Source organism: Notamacropus eugenii, chromosome 1 (assembly GCF_028372415.1).
Source record: "Notamacropus eugenii isolate mMacEug1 chromosome 1, mMacEug1.pri_v2, whole genome shotgun sequence".
In the NCBI taxonomy this organism is placed as follows: Eukaryota; Metazoa; Chordata; class Mammalia; order Diprotodontia; family Macropodidae; genus Notamacropus; species Notamacropus eugenii.
Genome location: NC_092872.1, coordinates 561623295 through 561642732, shown reverse-complemented (window position 1 = coordinate 561642732; position 19438 = coordinate 561623295). Strand labels below are relative to the sequence as shown.

Below are 19438 nucleotides of genomic sequence, written 5' to 3'. Positions count from 1 at the left end.
TTGGTCTTGAAGCAGGATACATAAGCTCTGAGTGTTCATTTGATAATCTTCAGGTCAAAGCAAGGGGTCCAAGGGGTTCAATGAGCCAATGAAAGATGCCCCCTGGCTTTAACACTCAGGTTTTATATCAGGTTCTCATCATTCCCCCTTAGTTCAATGTGTCCCCACAAGAATCACTGATTTGGTAGGGAAAGGTAGTGCCTCGCACTGGTACATTGACTTGGTCTGCCACCACTGATGTCACATACAGGGAGGTACAAATTGATATTGGAAGTATGCAACTTGGGAGGTCGCAGGCCCAAGAGATTCCAGAAAAGGGAGGGTGTGCTAGGCAGTAGAAAAGGATGCATCTAGATAGACAGAAAAAGCTTAGTGTAAGAAAGTCAAGGCCCAGAAAACAACAAAGACTTTTTTAGAAAATCCCTACTTTGCAAAATAAGATTGATTTAAATTTACCTTTAAAATATAAAGTTTAAAAATACGAAAACTCCAGGATTTTTTCCCTATGGGATTGAGGAGGGATGTGTTACAAAGTCAAATAAAAAGAAAGTTGTTATTACTCTAATCAATAATATTGTTGGCCTTGGTAAAACATACAGTAATCAGGTGGTTGACTGAACCTTCAGAACATTTATTTTAGTTTGTCAAGTCATGCTCTCCCACTTTTGTCCTTGGATTTATGCTTCTGTAAAAAAGTCACTGGAGAGAAGACCTACTGTGAATAACCTAAGATATTTTGACATACAAATCATTAGAATATTGTTTCCAAAATCTTTATTTTCCTAATGACATTAAAGATGTTCTTTCACATCCTTTTCTTTCTAATATTGTCATTATGAACTCCAATAACTTTCTATTAAAAATAAAAATGTCATTTCTCTAACTTACTTCAAACCACCAGAAATCCTATTAGTTTGAGGATTCTGGATTCAGGAATTTTAATATGTTTTGTAAGGATTGACATAAACTATCATAGGCCAGCAAAGTCAATAGTTAATATTCTTTGTGGAGAGACTACAGATGTTAAAGACATTAGAACTCTTTCACGCTAACGTACTATGGATCTAATATATTAATACTCAGGTGTATTTATAGTTTTAAAAAGGATTAATGAGAAAGCTCAATGCTTAACACAGAGAGATGAATTGTTAGTGGAAGATGTTTAGGAACTATTATGACTCCCATGTTACACAGAATATAGGTTTTCAGAGCTCAAAAAGACTTTAGGGAGCATCAAGGGCAACCTCTTCATTTAATAGTTGACCAAATTGACTTCTAGAGAGCTGAAGTGATTTGCTCAAGGTAAGTAATAACAACCAAAAAAGACAAATGAGGCTCTCTCTTTGATGGAATCAGAGGATCTGAAAAATCATTGAAAAAGAGAGCCTTGGAAACAGAGCAAGAAGGAATCTAAAGCATTTTATGTCAAATATCTGAAGATTCCTCTATCCGCAGACATCTCTAGGACCTATCCCATAGAAAAGGATAGGGTATCCTCTACAAAGTAAAAAAGTATATCTGAAACAGGTCTAATTCTGGAATGACTGTCCCATTTAGATCTGTCATCCAGGGCAAGATACTAAGTAGTGATTATGGCATACCATATACAAATAAAAAGTCTGACTATTGGTCTCATATTTCACCATCCAAGCTACCTTATAGGTCTTGACAGCTCAAAAAGTTTTCTGGGCACCAATCTAGAAAGTACTGTCTAAGAGAATAAGAGGAACCATGGAATGAAAGTACTGACAAGCCCTCTTGCTCAGAAACTCAATAAAAGAATGTATGACCTTTTCATTCCTACTTTCTGTCTTCACTATTTTCAGGCAGCATCAATATCAACATCTTATGGAAAACCCAGGTGCCTAGGAACCTTTATAATGAGGATAAATCTGTTTGCCTCCAGCAGTCCTTGGCCAAAAAAAAAAAAAATGGGTCACTGTATTTATTGTCAGCTCCAATGGAGGTGACATGAGATGATTTTGATGGAAACATATGGAGAAAAATGTCCCAGCTTCCCTTTTTTTCCCCTAATGCCAGCTTCACAGTAGCCACTTGTTTTCCTGTAGTCTTTCATTCTAGGTTATTTCAGACATACTCTTCTGATTACTCAATCCCTCAAAGCCCTTGTGCAGATATGGCTTTCTCATTTGTAAACTCTAAAATTGTTCCCTTTGTGATGTTTGAAAATGTTGATTCTAGTACTAAAAACAACAAAACCTCTATTCAATTCTATTCAACCCTCAAAAGAATTGATTTAGCACTTACTCATGTAGGACAAGGTGCTAGCTACTGAAGGTACAAAGACAGAAACAGAAGAGTCTCTATTCTGAAAGTTACCTTTTCCTGAAGAAATATTACGTATACTTTAACACCCAGTCTATGTAAAACAAGTCAGATTTCCAAAGGGAGAGAATATTAACCACTGAGAGGACCAGGAAAGGCCTTACTATTGAAGGAAGTTCAAGTTTCTATAAGGCAGAGGTAAAGAGAAAATACATTTCCAACCTAGGAGACACCCCTGTATATTCCATCAGAAGATGAAATGTTGTGAAGGGGCAATGACTGACAGAGAAAGGTGAGAAAGACAGGTGCAAAACAGACTGTGGAATACCTTAAATGCATTCTCATAGATTCAGGATTTTGTGTTTTATCCTCGAGGCAACAGTGAGACATTGAAAATATTTAAGCAGAGAAGTAACAGATTAGACCTGTCTCTTAGATTTTGCAGTTGTATGGAGAAAGATAGATTGGACAGGGAAGCAAGCACATTTTACTAAAATTGAGGTACACACACACACACACACACACACACACACACACACACACTCACTCACTCCCCTGATTGATCAGTTTAGTGACCCTGTCAAAAAAACTGGTTAATCTGCCTGAGAACATATCACCTTCTTTGTGGTTGCCAATTCCTTTTCTAATTACCACCTTTTTGATAGTATATCCTAGAATTTTGCTGGGAATCAAACTGATTGCACTATAGTTCCTAGACCCTATTACTGTCAATTTCTTCTCTCTATCATTACCTTCCTTTTTTTTTAATAGGCAAACAAGGCCATTTTTTGCTTCATTTCTTACCCAAACTTAAATCAGTGTTGCCTCAGACAAACTGAGACCTGGGAAAGATCTTAGAAGACATATAAATTCTTGAAATGGGGCTTAGGAAAACCATGCATTGGGACTCAAATGCAGCTATTTGACTATGTCTTAAACCCAAATCATTCTGGGTCTCACTGATTGGCCAATAACAGCCCCAACCCAAGTCTCACTTGATCATACTTTGGGTTTTGTCGGCTCAGAATGAGTGTGAACATTTTTGTAAAAATTTCTATTCTGACCAGAAACCCTGAGGGTCTTCCCCTCCCAGATTGATTTTTTTTTTTTTTTTGAGAAGATAAAAAGGACTTTTTTTTTTTTTTGCCTCATTTCTTAACTAGCCTTAATCACCTACATCTGTGTTATCTCAGGAAAAAAACTGGGACCTGAGAGAGATCTCAACTTAAAAAAGCCAAGATCTCCCACTCCATTGGGGGCCACCTCCAGTCTTTCTGATCTGTGTTTTGAACACTGGACACAGATGGCTCTGCAGGAGAGAATGAGGCTGATGACTTTGCACAGTCCTGCCTCACTAAAATCGAATTCACTTGAAAGTCAAGGCTTCACTTTCCTGATGTAATTGGTCCTCTTTCAGAACAAAGGACAAACAACAGCCTTCACTTTACACTGCACATATCTTGTTGATACACAATTATTTGTACACTGTCTCCCTCCTCCCTTCCCCCCCAAATGTGAGTTCCTTGAGGCAATATTTTACCTTTCTTTGTATCTCTAGTGCTTAGCCTAATACTAAGCATATGGTAATCTAGAAAGCACCTCATAAATGATTGCTGACTGACTGACTCTTCTTTCCTTGAAAACCAGGACAGTATGTTGTCTTTCTCTACTTCTGCTCTATTTCTCCATGATCATTCAAATATTACCGACAGATTAGCAACCACATCCACCAATATTCAAAGTTGCAGTTCATCTGGCTCAGATCAACTTGTGCTCATCAAGGATGACTAAATGCTCTTACCATCCTTTTAAGCAATGTCACTTTTAACTCTCTAGTCCCATTTTTGTCCTGTCCTTTCAAACCCAAAAGTGATTCTTCCTGGCAAAGAAAACTAGCAAAATAAAAATTCAGCAGCTCTACCTTCTTGCTACTACTAGTTATTCTTGTTCCATCCAAAATGAGCAGTGGTTCTATATTTTCTTTGATCATTCTCTTTTCCCTGATAGAGATTTTTTTTTTACCTTATTATTGTCCTTAGCTTTTATCACCAGTCTCAGGTTATTTTGAACTTTAGCACTCCTGACATTATTTCTGCAGGCTCATGCCAAGTTTTCTTACTCATTGTCTGCCTTTTCCTCAATCTTCTATATGTATCTATTATAAAATCTAGGTATTAAATCCGATCTCTAAAATCTTTTCTAGGTTTAATTCTGCTATGTACAAATATCTATTCTTTGTGTTACAAGGGATTAAAAACTAATGAAAAAGATATAAACCTTGCCCTCATGGAGCCTCCAGTCCAGTGGGGGATGTGACATGTATACAAATAGTTATGAAAGTACTTACATGATAAATTCATAGAAGCTTTACCTACTCTTTTTACTTTAGACTTGGTCTGTGGTCATTTCTGGGTTTGTTTTTAATAAGGAAGAAAAAGGAAGGAAAGAACAAACAAAGGAAGGAAGGAAGGAAGGAAGGAAGGAAGGAAGGAAGGAAGGAAGGAAGGAAGGAAGGAAGGAAGGAAGAAGGAAGGAAGGAAGAAAAGGGGGAAAAGCATTTAAGGAGCACATATTCAAAGATTTATTGTTCCTAAATGTCTCTTCTTTTGACTTAGGTTTTTGGGTACTGAGAACTTCCAATGAGCTATTTCATGTAAAATTATATAAATAGGGTTTTACTCTTGTGTTGACCAGGTCTCTTCTGAGTCCCATCATTTCAGATCAATCCACAAGCATTTATTAAGAATCTACTAAGCACCAACTACCATGTTAGGCACTAAGGATATAAAGACATAAATAAAATTGTCCTTGATGTCACAGGTCTCTTAATTTGGATCTCATCACTATGCCCAAAGGGCTACCTTTGATCCAGCAATATCACTACTAGATCTGTATCCCAAAGAGATCATAAAAGAGGAAAAGAATACACTGGTACAAAAATATTTATAGAGGCTCTTTTTGTGGTGACAAAGAATTGGAAATTGAGAGGATGCTCATCAATTGGGGAATGACTGAACAAGCTGTGGTTTACGTATGTAATTGAATACTATTATTCTATAAGAAATGATGAGCAGGCAGATTTCTGAAAAACCTGGAAAGACTTACATGAACTGATGCTGAGTGAAGTGAGCAGAACTAGGAGAACATTGTACACGGGAACAGCAGCATTGTGCGATGACCACCTTTGATAGACTTAGCTCTTCTCAGCAATGCAATGATCTAAGACAATTCCAAGGGACTCATGAAGGAAAATGCTGTCCACATCCAGAGAAAGAACCATGAAGTCTTAATGCAGATTGAAGCATATTATTTTTTCTTTTTTTTCTTTTTCATGGTTTTTCCCTTTTGTTCTGATTCTTCTTTTACAACATGACTAAAGTGGAAATCTGTTTTTAAAACATTGGTTCTCAACATAATTTAAGATATAGTACGTATCATAGCCTCACCATGGAACATTGGAATATGACTCTTGTATTTTCCATAAAAGGAACTTCAGCTCCAAGGAATGTATCCAGTCAAAGACAGATACAGAGCAAGTTTTATTTATCCCCAATAGAAAAATAATTTAAAGAACTCATTCCTGAGTCCATAAACAATTAAAACAACTCTCTTCTTCATTCTGCAGGACATCAAGCAACCTATTTTTTTCTGTTTGACTCCATTTTCCTTCAGTATTTGCATAGTCCATATTACTCATAGTACCAATAGAGATAGATCCACAGTAATCCTATGTGTACTAGGTTTCCTGTTATATTGACCTATCAACTTCTTTGGGGTTGTGCTTATGGTGTGGCCTGCAAGCACTTCCATTCTCTCTCAGCTCTCACCGGGTTCCACTCTTTTTGTTTCTGTCTGGTGACAGCTCCTTTTGCCTCAGATTGAGCAAGTGGGGTTTAGGGGTTGGCACATGGCACCTACAGATACAGAGATATCTCTCCCCTATTGGTCTGTCTTCCAACTCCTCTTCATTCTGTGCTTTCATCTGCTACTCAGGCCTCAATAATTTTGACTTCCTGGAGGAACTGGGTATCTGTGTAGGCTTTTTTTTTCCAGGATAAGTCCTTGTCTGCAGCTTCTCTCATGTGAACCTGACACCCCTTTAAATCAAAGTATTGTAGTATTGTAGCTGACCAGGAAGGAGCACCTGGGGGAAGGGAGAGGAGAGGGCCATAAGAGGGCTGTCGCAACTGGGTTTAACTCCCCACCACGATCTTTCCTACCTACCGCAGGTCCAGGGTCTGCCTCTCCCCCTGACTGGGTGTTATTCACTCCCTTCCTACAGTTTTCCTATGTCATCTTGGCCCAAACCTAGGAAATATTCACTCACATACCCCACCCTCCCAGGTATTCTTATCCCCTCAACCTCAAACCCAGGAGGTACTCAAGACTGAGTGAACTTCCTGCCAACGTTGGCTTCAGAAGATGAGACATGGGCCTTTTCCCTGCTTTGGGTGGATGCCAGACTGGGAATTCTTTGCTTCTTGCCCCATAAATCAAAATACTCCATAGGCACGAACTAGCAGGACTCTTCCCAATCCAGGAGCAGAATAAGCTAGTGCTAGTTTACAATAGGAACCCAATGTCACCTTCCGGCAGAATATAGATGAAAGTGTGGTGGCTGCCCTTAGCCCTCTGGGCATTGCGGACATCATTGTGGCCATAGTGGGAAAAGAAGCAGAGTGATTCCATCTTTTTCTCAGCCCAATAGTAAAAGGAAGACTAGCCATCAGCCTAACAACTCCTTGTCCAATCAGCACCAGGCAAACACCCACAGCTCTGAAATGGTAATAGAGGCCCTCTCTGAGCAAGTGCAGAAAACAGTTGAGTCTTCCATTCAGCTGGATGAGAATCCACTATTTCAAGGACAATGTCTGGTAACTGTTCAAGAGGATATGATTGCTGAACGTACTTGTTTTTGAAAGACATGGATTCTTCCATAGATGAATTTCACTTCTTCAGACTCCCTTCAGAATCAAATGGTCCAAACTCCATGGGCCATTCTCCAGAGGGGCCTACAGGGTTCAAAGAAGCTGCATCATATCTACATCTTCCACCAGTACCAGATCCCTGACTTGATCAAATCCCTCTCCCAGATGTTGTCCATAGGTTTCTCCGATCAGGGTGATTGGTTCACCATTCTCCTTCAGACCAAGAGCTATGACATTGGGGCCACTCTCAATGCCATCTAGTATTCCCAGCATCCACCTGATCCATAAGAGATTCCTGCTTAAAACTTTCTCTAACCTCACCTTCCTGTAACTGCATGACCTAAGTCATCTGTGCCAGCTTCTCTGGGAGTTCATTTTTGTGAAGGTTTCTGTGTTCAGTCAGGAGAAGTGGTATCAATTCTCTTTTTGCTTAGAACGTTGTGAGCATCAGAGACACAATTCCAAGGTGGGGAGGCAGGAAACAAAGGATGATAGAACTAGTTCACCTCTGATATCCCTCCACTGCTTGATGAAGAAACAATTTTGCAACTAGGAGGGCATGAAGGCAAAGTAAAGGATGAATTTTCCTAGTGCTTTTTTTTTCTCTTTCTTCCCTTAGTTCTGGTGTAAGAGAGCTGTACCAGTTCATGTCAGTTATCTCGAGTGTTATTCCCTTTTCACCTCTGTAAACATTCTGCAGTTAAACTTGTAAAGCACTAGTGTTGCTTTCTTTTGGCAGAAAAAAAATTGCCAAATCCAACAACGTTTCTTCAATAAACATTTGCCCAACCTTAAAAAAAAAAATCATTGCATTGTAGACTAAAGGTGATAGGAACCTTAGACAACATTTAACCTAAGCCCCTCACTTTACAGATGAGAGCCTAAGGCCTAGATAACCACACCTAAGGGTTTCCAGTATATCAAAGACTTTGGGACTCTGAGCCAATGCCAGGACAAAGACCTGGACCAAGCAGTGGAGCAGTGAGAATACAAGACAAGAAGAATCCATGCCTCATCCAGGGGATTCATACTTTGTCATCCACAGAGACATTGATGAGAAAGGACCTGTTCTCTATCCATGTTAAATACTTTGCAATTGAAAAGTGCTACACAAATGAGTTGTTGATATTATTACAGGTTAGGTGCGGAAAATGTCATTTTTATTCAGAAACTTCATTTCCCAAATAAATGAGTTTAACTCTTTTCTTTGTAGTTCCTCCAGTTAAAAACTTACTACTAATTTTTTTTTTTTCTAAAAATGCCGGTGATAACAGGAGGACATTCTGAAAGTGAATGTTAGAATTTACCTTTTAAAACTGAGATGGTGCTCTGATGGCAATAGACAGTGCTCCTATTCATAGACTGATTTTTTTTTTTTTTTTTTTGTAAATTGCCCCTTTCCTGTGTAATTCACATAAAAATAAAACTCATTAACATGGGCTATTTAGCATGGAATGAGTTCTAATCCTTTGTGATGGTAACTCTCTGGGTGGAATCTATCCCCCAGCATGGGGGCCTGGGGAAGAAGGGAAATGACTGGTGGTCATTAGAGAACTCAGAGCCCTTTTTGGAAATGATGGGGTGAGAGATTCTAGTGAGCCGGCCAAATTTCAACTCTGGTAATTACATCCTCCTACTATTTAAATTCCCCTTGTGATTTCAGTTGGCTAAGTTATCCAGTTTCCATCTCATAAAAACATGTAATATTGCTCATTCCAAACAGCTCTGACATTATGCCTCTCAAAAGAAGCCGAATTTGAGTGACATGGCACATACATGCTGAGAGTGTTTGTAGACTCCTAAGAGTAAAAGGTCATATGAAAATAGATCAAGACCTTGAAGTAACCTTGGAAATCATTTACTGCCACCCTTTCATTTCATTTCGTTTCATTTTGGGATTTTAAAGTGACCATTGAATTCTTTCTTTTTTTCATATTGCCCTCTGAAAACCTAGGCAGTTTTAATTTATAACTTCCTAAAGAATGATATCCAAGCTTTTGTTTTTTTCATGCTTTTTAAATTGCCTAATGATTCTGAGATTTTTTCTCCTTGATCTACTTTCCAGATCAGTTGTTTTTAATTACATAGATATAGATATTATATATCACATTTTCTTCTGTTTTTTTCTAATTTTTTAAATTTTGTTTTAACATTTCTTATTATCTCATGGAGTCATTGCTTTATCTGACCCATTCTAATTTTCAGAAATTTCAACTCTTTATAAAGTTTACTATCATCTATTCTCAAGTACTGCCATTCTTTTCTCCCTACCTAAGCCATTTTGTATCTTGTTTCATTTTTTCTAGGTACTCTTAATAGTCCTTGGGGCCAGAACCTATTGTTTCCGAGGCTTTCCTCAGACTTGAGGATTTATTGTTCTTTCTGGGTATACCACTTGAGCTTCTCTCAGTCCAAAGTATTTCTTTGTTGTGTTTAGATTTTTTTTTCTATTTACTCATATCTCAAATCTCAATTTCTGGATTGGATTTTTATGTCAGTACCTGCAATATTCTTGGATTAGGTGGGAAGGTCTTGTTTGATCCTGAATTCAATGACTAAGACTAGGTCCCACATTCTACGAGAATTGTCAGTCATTTTCTCCTATGGTATTTCAGGCCCAGGCTCTGGGATGCTAGATTGGACACCAGCTGGTCCATCCCTTTTACACCATGTGGTTCAAACATTATGGAACATGTTGAACACTGCTCTAGCCCTGTCTTCCCCTGTGGCTAGACCTCTTGAGTGACCTTGTGCTGGATGCTGCTCTGACTCTATCTCTTGCTATGGGAAATGCTACTTCACATTTCTCCTTCACCTACTCTGACTTATCTCAGGATTTCTGCAGGATTTTTTTGGATATCCCATAGAAGAGTTTATAAACTGAATTTCTTTGTTTCTCTTCATCACTGATACTTTTGGTTCATTTTTTAAGAGCTTAATGTGATGTTTGTCAATCAGTCAACAAGCTTTTGGGGTCTGGGCTCCTCCTTATATGACTCCATCTTTTCATAATTCTCTCCCCTTTATTTTAGAAATGAGGAAACTGATTCACTTGCCCAAGGTAACATTGGTAATAAATTACAGAGAAGAATTCAAACTTGGGCCATCTGACTTCAAATTCAACTCAATAATTAAGGAAGGAAACAGGTGACTGTGAAAAATACACTCATCTGAGAGTCAGAAGATCCTGGTTTTTCTCACTTCTCCTAATATGTGATAGTTGGGCAGCCATTCAACCTTCCTAAGCCTTGGTTTCTTCATCTTTAAAAAGAAGGGATTGGACTAAAGAGCCTCTAAGATATTCTCTAGTTCTAGATTTATGTTCCTATATTACAGTGCTATTATGTTCTGGGCACAGTAAAGGTCACTGAATATTCTTCAGTAGAGGATTAATTTGGTTACATCTTTGGATTAAGAACAGAACTTTGTCAGATGTATAGAGGATGAATAGGAAAGGGAAGATCAATTAGGAAGTTGTCATAATGGTCCAAACAAGAAGAGTTAAGGTTCTGAGCTAGGGTGGTAGCCATGTGAGTAGAGAGAGTAGAGAGAAGGGGTCTGATGACAGAAATATTATGGAGGCAGAATCAAAGGAAATTGGTTATTGATTGAATCCAGATGTGAGGAAGAGTGAGAGACTAGTCTGAGCTTACAATCTTGATGACTAAAAGGACAGTGTTACCCTTAACATTAAACACAGAAATTTTAGAAAGGAATTTCTTTGAAGACAAAAATAATGAATTCTACAGATATAACAAATAAGACTCAAAAACAGTCACACATGGTATCATAGCATTCCTTAAACCCAAGGGCATCAATTATTGGGGTAAAGACTCCCTATTTAATAAAAAACTACTAGGAAAACTTGGAAGCAGTCTGATAGAAATTAAATTTATAACATCTTATAACATATATCAAACATATGACATTAATATACAATGATGTATAATTTTTTAAAATTAAAGAACAAAGAAAGGAGATATCTTTTACAACTATAACTAGAGGCATAATTTTTAGTAAAACAAATAATGTATTCTGATTACATAAAATTGGAACAGTTTTATTTAAGAAAAAGAAATACAATCAGAATTAGAAGGTAAGCTACCTATTATTTTTACTCTCTCCCCCTTAAACCTTAGCTTCAATCCATGAAACTGTGCTTAGTCTCTGCATGCCTCCTTCCTCTTGGTAGACAAGTGATGGGTTAAAAGTAAAAAATGAAACATATAGTCTCAAACATGGTCAATATGTTGATCTCTTTCACTCAACTGTACTTACTTATTAGAGACAAAGGGGTTTCTATGGGAGAAACTAGTTAAGTAGTAATAGAGATGCCAAAAAAGGTCACCAATAAAACATTTTAATAAAAAATGAGTTCTGCTTTGTATATGTTTCATTAAGGATATCTATGGGAAATCCAGTTAGAGATGTCCGATAGGCAATTGGCAACATAGACTGGAGCTCAATTAAAACAAAAAACACTTAAGACTAGATGTAGCAATCACCATAGGAATCACCTGCATAGAGATGAAAATTTTACCCACAGCACCAGATGAAATCACTGAGAGATAAAACTCTAGAGAAAAGAGAAGAGGGCCCAGAACTAGAACTCTATGGATTACCTACATTTAGAATACAGAACACGTAGTATGATGCTGCAAAAGCAGCAGTCACTTAGTTAGGAAAAGACTCAGGAGAACATAGTGTCTAAAAGCACAGAAGAAAGAGAATGTGGTCAACAGTGTCAGAAGCCACAGAAAAGTCAAGAGGGATGAAGACAGAGAAAATTCCATTGGGTTCAACAGTAAGATCACTGGTAACCTCGAAGGGGACAGTATAAATTGAGTGGCAGAAGCAGAAGCCAGATTGGAAGGATCTGAGAAGTGGCTAAAAGGTGAGGAAGTGGAAGCAATGAAGTGTAGAAAGCTTATTTTTCCTAGTTTTTTGGCAGCGAAAGGAAGATGAAATATAAGATGATAGCTTGTAGGAATGGCAAGGTCCAGTAAAGTTTTTGGGGGTTTTTTGTTTTGTTTTGTTTTTAAGATGAAGGAAGTCTGGGCATGTGGAATCCCTGGTTTCCTTCAAAGCTTAATTCATCTATCCACTTCAACCTAAGGCCTTTCCTAATCCCTCTAGCTGCCAGTGCCTCCCTCCAAAAAATGATTATAACCCCATCCCAAACCCCTGAGAAACAGAGCTTCACTTCCCAGCAATCCCCCTTGAATCTCCTCATAATGCTAAAGCCATCAAAGGTAGTTCAAACCTGATCACATTTCCTAGATGAATAATATTTAAGGGAGCAGAGAGATATGCTTCTAGCCAGATACCTCCCCTCCCTGAGGAAAACAGAACAGATTCCAAAGCAGGTACAACTTCTTGTTTCCCCTCCTGGCAGGAATAAAAGTCCCCTTTGGAGAAGGGTTGAAAGAGAACAAGCTAGAGATGCCTATTCTGCCTTCTTTTGGTACATACATCAACAGGGTTTTGCCCACACTGCCAAGAACTAAAGTTTTCTATCTCTTGCCAACTCTATCCTGCCCCTCACATAGGACAGGACCTTCCTTCCCACCAATAGGAAAGAATCTCCTACCAAAGGGCTTTGGGACAGGAGTCACATTACCAGGTATTTATTTTTTAAATTTTTTTGCGTATACATATATATGTTAACCCTTACAGAATATAAAGTCCTTGAGGGCAGAGATAGTTTTGATTTTGACTTTATATCACCAGCACCTGACAGTGCCTAGCATATTGTAGGTGATTAATAAGTGGTTATAGATGTTGTTTGTAAGCAATAAGAAAGAAGTCAACAGATTGAGAGAGATTGAAAATTATAAAGAAAAAAGAGACAATTGAAGGGGAAAGCTCACAGAGGAGATGGGAGGAAACGGGATCAAGGATACATGTAGGGTGACTGGCTTTGGTAAGAAGGACCACATCTTGCTCCAAGATTTAAGCAAAGGAGGAGATGATGAGGGAAGATGTTTAAGAAATTTGAGGTACAAAATTGTGGAGGAAAGGAAATGTCTTGCTGATAGTCTCAATGTTTTGAGAAGAAATATAAGGTCCTTTCCTGAGAGGGAAGGTGAGAGATAATGTGGATGGCTTAAGGAGAAAATAAACAGTTTTGGAACCAACACAGTGGGAGTGTAAGAGACAATCAATTAAGCAAAAGTCAGAGAGTTACAACAGTGAGGGCCCAGTTGAGCTCAGATAACATCTAGACAAAAGAGTCCTGGATTTGGAATCTTTAAAATCTGAGTTCAAATTCTTCTGTGCTACTTATTTTCTGTGGGACATTAACAAATACATCTCTTAACATTGTGCATTAGTTTGCTCCTCTGTAACAATCCTGCCTTATCCCCCACAGAGAAAGCCATCTCTTATGACTAGGAATAAAAACAAGAAAAAGAAACAGTTCTAAAAAACTAGTCAGGGCATCAGACAAATCCCACCATATCTAATGTTCCATACCTCGAGTCCCCCACCTCAGTAACAAGAGGAGGGAGATGTATTCTCATGTCTCTTCTGCAGGGACAAATCTGGTCATTATAATTACACAACGTGCAGGTTCTATTTTCAGTTTCCATTTATGCTTGTTGAGGTCATCGTTATGTGCACTGTTTTCCTGATTCTTGCTTACTTCACTTTTCATCAATTCATCTATCTTCCTTTACTTCCCTGTGGTCTTCAAAGTCATCATACTTTTAGTGCAATAATATTTCAATACATTCATGTGACACAGTTTGTTTAACCATTCTTTTAGTTGATGAACATATACTTTCTTTCCAATGGAACAATTTTAGTTTACCTGAGTACTTTTAAAAAATAAAGTTCCTCACTTTCTAAATTCTCTACATGAGGAAACAACCAAAAAAAGTTAGATATCGCATAAGAAAACTGTTCTCTGAACTAAACCGCAAACCACATTAATCAGATATAATTTTAGCAAAGATTCTGAATGGGTCGTGTCTGGCACAAAAGAAGCTAGACTAGACAACTCACTGTCCCCCATTCTCATATCATTGTTATGACCTTGACCAGAGACTATTATGCAGCATCAGAAAAGCTGCAAGCAAAGGAGAGTTTTACGTACAGAGATGGAGGAGAAAAAATCCATTTCAGAGGTTCCTGCATCATTAACCTTTCCTTCTTGATCAAATAGCATGTGCCAGGAGTAGAGAGACAGTGAAGCAGACCTAGTCAGGGAAGGGATGCTCGAGGAGACACTGCACAGTGACAACTGGATGTCAGATTCCTAAATGAGCATGGCAGCTTCCCATGTCATCTGTCAAGAGCTCGGCCCAGTCTTCAGTATTTAGCTCTATTCAGAGTTATGGCTGCTGTGGATAAGAGAAACACTTAATGGGTGCTGTCTACACTACTCCAAGCAACCAGATCTGCAAAACAGAAAAGGGAGATTAATTGCAATACTTCTTGGGCCATTAGGGAAAAAAAAAAGTAGACTTGCTCCAGGATAGAGATGCTAAAAGTCAGGAAGAGTCTGAAAAAAATATATAGGTCATCTGGTTATCTGTATTAGAGTAGATGACTTCCATGAAATTCTATTAATTCAATTTTTCCTATTCTGTTGCAGTTATCTTTCTGTTTAGGTTTCCTTCTTTTGAATAGCAACAGAATTGTCAGTGTTGTGTTTTATTCATATTAAAATGGGAGAAAATGGGAAACATTACCTAAATTATTCCAAGTATGAAAAAGTTGACTATATTAGGCCACAGTACTGAGTTTGAACAGTTTATTTTAATAAATGGTCTATCCAATTTGAATGTTGAAAAGATATCTTGAGAAGATAAGGGAAAAACATACGAAAATGTAGGTGACTGTGTGGTGAAACCACCTGTTGAGAGAGCCTTGTCAAGAATTGCCTGCCTTATGAGTTTTACTGACCAAGAATCCTGTTTCTGGATAACAAGTTTATATATATGTATATAGCTAACACTGGGTCTCTGAAAAATCTGAGAACTTTGTTCTGGAGGTCCTTGTTCCTTTTAATAGTTTCAGTGCGGGCTATATAAGACAATTAATTTTGCAAATTGTAGCCCACGCCCCAACTAAAGTAAAACTCTCCATTTATAGATGAGGCCAACCACAAATCCAATAGCAAACATTTCACTGAGACATAAAATTAATGTGAATTTTAAAAAGGAATAAAATATTAGATTCTCTGTCCCCATATACAAATCAGTGTCACCTCATGTTTCCAATGGAATGCAATCCATTCTTCCCATTTTAGGGAGAGGGGTATCTGATCATGTGATTTCATTGATGAAGGGAATTCTCAAGTAAATAACACGTCCACTATCCTTTGCTCCTCCTTAATCCCTATTAATACCCTGGGCAGCTAGGTGGTGCAGTCAGGAGAACCTGAGTTCAAATCTCACCTCAGACACTTGACACTCACTAGCTGTGTGACCTTGGGCAAGTCACTTAACCCAAATTGCCTCATCCTGGGTCATCTCCAGTCCTCCTGATGAATATCTGGTCACTGGATTCAGATGGCTCTGGAGGAGAAGTGAGGCTGGTGACCTGCACAGCCCTCCCTCACTCAAAACAAATTCAAGTGCTAGTCATGTCATCATTTCCCTGATGGCATGGTCTTCTTTGGCAATGAAGGACGAACACAGTATCCTAAAAACAGTATTAATCCCCTAGCATATCAGAAGAAAACATTCCAAGCGGTAAATCTTTAGGGTTCACTGTTTTCTACCTCATATAGTTTTACAGAAGTCTCTCAAGCCAGGCTAGTATATGCTGAAACTTCTCTGCTTAGTTCCAGTTTTATAGAGATTAAGATGGACTCTTGGGTTTGAGGATTACCATGGCCCTGCTGTTCTACATAACACTCCAGCTTCCTCACTGAACATGCTTGCATCTTGCACCTTGATCTCTGCTGACTACAACTTCACAGAATCCCAAAATTTTAGATCTGGAAGGGACCTGAGAAATCAGCAAGTCTAATCAACATCTAAAAAGAGTTTCCCATTGCAGCCTACTAAACATGTAGTCTTTCAGTCTGCTTGAAAACATAAAGTGAGGCCGAACTCACTACCTCCCAAGAAAGCCCACTGGACTTTGAGAGAGTTTTAATTATTAGGAAGTTTTTCCCAATATCAAATCTAAATTGGCCCTTTTTCCAACTTACAGCCAGTATTCCCAGTTCTGCCCTGTGAGGCCTAATCCCTCCTCCCACATGACACTTTTTCAAATTCTTGAGAACAGTCATAATAGCCAGGCTTCTCACTTTCAGACTAGACATGCTCACTTTCTTCAATCAGTCCTCCTAGGTCATAGATTCAAAAGCCTTACCCACTTCTTTTAGTGTTCACCTAATCTATATTTTTCTAAAATGTATGTGGAACTAAATACAACTCTCCAGATATTGGAGGCTAGGTGGCACAGTGATAGAGAGGTAGGCCTGGAGGCAAAAAGACCTGATATAAAGTCTTGCCTCAGACAATTCCTAGCTGTGTGACCCTGGGCAGAGAAAACAAAAGAAACATGAGAAAGAACAACTCTGTCTTCTGTTGGCAGTTATGGTCCTATACATCCCAAATATGTACTGAACTCCGATGAGTGAGCATCTTTTGCCACAACTGGCTTGGGACTAGGCCTCCAAGCTACTCCCCAGCAATATCCAAACTAGGCCATGGAGAAGGCAGTGCTCCTTCCTTTTTACTACTTCCCTTTTATGTGTTGCCTTACACCCACTTGAATGGAACCTCCTTGGGGACAGGTACTGAGTCTTGCTTGCTTATTTCCTTCCCCTTCTGTTCCCAGGTTAATACTGTCTGATACCTAGTAAGCACTTAATAAGCCTTCTCTCTCCCTTTCTCTCTTCCCTTCTTTTTCTCTTTTTCTTCCCCCTCTTTCTCCTTCTTTCTTTGATCTTCCTTTTTCCCATAACTTTCCTTTCCTACCTTAGCTATTTATGTGCTTTAATCCTCTTGGCATGAGTCTTCCTGAATTGTGCCTTGCCTTTGAATTTTTCCTGTTACCTTCCCTTGCTTCCAACTTCTGTACTTAGTTTTTATAAATCCAAGTTGTTTGTTGTCTTTCCTATGAACTCACTTTGGCATCTTCAGACAATTCCCATTATTCCTCATTGACAGAACTGTTTTACTTTTATATCACAAGAATTTTATTCTTGAGAATTTCCAATCCTTCCTGGGCTGACTTTCACTGAAGAATTTTAGTCCATGGGTGTAATAGCAAGGACCCTAACATACACGAGAGAGTCTGCTGTACAGGTTCTTAGATCTGTTTTCAAAAAGGAAAGCAATTTTTAAGGGGTAAACAATCACTTTAATGAATCACATATATCATTCACTTAGTTGGAGGAGAAAAGTCAGCACCCTGAATTTCAGAGAAAATACAGAGAAATAAAGACCAACAGCCAGGGCTTCCAACTGCCTGACCCAAAGCAATACATACATCACAAATCGACAGACAGATGCAACTGTCTAACCATTACACACATACATAGCTACTAGAGAGAGAAACATCCACATCTGGGTTTTCAAAGCTGGGGAGCTCCTTAACAGCTACCCAGAGTCTCCTCTGACCAAATAAACATTTCCAATAAGTAAGCCCCAAACCGAAACTTCACGTCAGAGTATATATATGTATATATATATATACATATATGTATATATATATATATATATATATATATATATATATATATATACCTCACCTCAGAGTGTGTGTGTATATATATATCTAGATATAGATCTAGATATATATACATACATACAGTTTTCAGAGCCAGAGGGCATCACAACCCTTGAAAACCAGTGCCTCATTAGAATTAACAAAAGATGTGGGCTTTCATAACAAATCTCACCTAATCAAACTTCCTTTAATGGGCAGGCCCATTAATGGGTAGGGAAGATCTTTAACTCTCATTAACATAATTAACATTACAATGGGACATTCCTATCTTCCTCTGAACCCCTTGAAACAAACCATCCCAAAATGCAAGGTGGTAATGAGTTTGTCAGACTACCCCTGGCTTTCCTCTCCTTATTTTTCACATATTAAAAGTAGTATTCATTTTCTTCCAAAGATCCCATAATTTCTTCACCAGCACTCTTTTCTCACCTATCAGTGAGTGTTGGGATTGGAAGTTCAAATCCGTGTGGATGGTCTCGGGAGGGTAAAAGTGAGACTTCTAAATCTTAGAGTCTTACGAGGCCCTCCATGAACAGCGGGGATTCGAGAAGGTCAGACTGAGCTAGCTCGGCTAGCTCGGGTATTTCCGCCTCTCCCCGGGAGATACGTGATGGGTGGAGTCTCCCTGCCCTCGAGGTCGTCCCGGATCTGGGCACACTATTGTTATCTAACAGCACGGTATTCAGATGCAAACTGTGTGGCTGAAGGTTAAGTAGGATTGAGGAAGCCTGAAAGCTCTCTTAGCACGTGAGGAGCCAAGAGGACAGTAGGCTCCGCTTTCTTCTTTCCTCTCTCCCCTCCCCCTCTCTCCCCGCTTGTACTTCTACTTCCAATCCCTTAAGATCTTAGCCTCCTTAGGAAATCTCCCCCTCTTCCTCCTAAGGAAGACCCCCTGCACTTGTAACCTAGACCCTGAAATAAAGCTCAACCCTTGTTCGACTCTGGAACGTCCTTTCTCTCATATGAGCATCTGGTTTTGGCCAACCAAAGACCTTGGAGGTGAGGTAAGAAGACTCGGGTAGCCCACACAGGCCTCTAGGCCTGGCAAGTGAGAGAATCATATGCAGAATAGATTTTCCTCTTATTGGACACTCTATTTCTTGAAGGACAAAATTATCAAGAAAGGTCAAAAAGTTATTTGCTATTTGTTTGTATTGGAGAGAAACCTCCAACTGTTCTCAGATAATTAACCATCTTTCTCCCTCTCCATCACTATTATATTATGTCTCTATGCCAAGTTTTGATATTCCTTGAGCTTCTCATCTATTTTTTTCTCCTGGCCAAGTGTATTCTAGTATATGTCAATGGAATAATTGCTTCTGTTTCTTCCTCCTTTGATCTTTACCTAAATACTTTCTATCAGGCTTCTTTCATCTATTTCTTTACTTTCCTCATATGAGTAAACTTTTTTGACATAATACTAGACCACTCCGCAACCCCTTTTACCTATCTCATTTCTTATCAATGTGTCATACCCATACAGAGCCGCATTCAAGTCCCAGGTCTCATGTCCCCCAAATTCAGTGATACAT

General features: G+C 38.7%; 1 protein-coding gene and 1 pseudogene across 1 annotated transcript in view; both read left to right on the top strand.

The window, feature by feature from the left end:
* The window catches only part of TPO (thyroid peroxidase), a 179241-nt gene that overhangs the window by 147143 nt on the left and 12660 nt on the right, over positions 1-19438 (top strand). The gene's annotated exons all lie outside the window — the stretch shown is intronic.
* LOC140529752 (sequestosome-1 pseudogene) lies at positions 6691-7502 on the top strand (annotated as a pseudogene).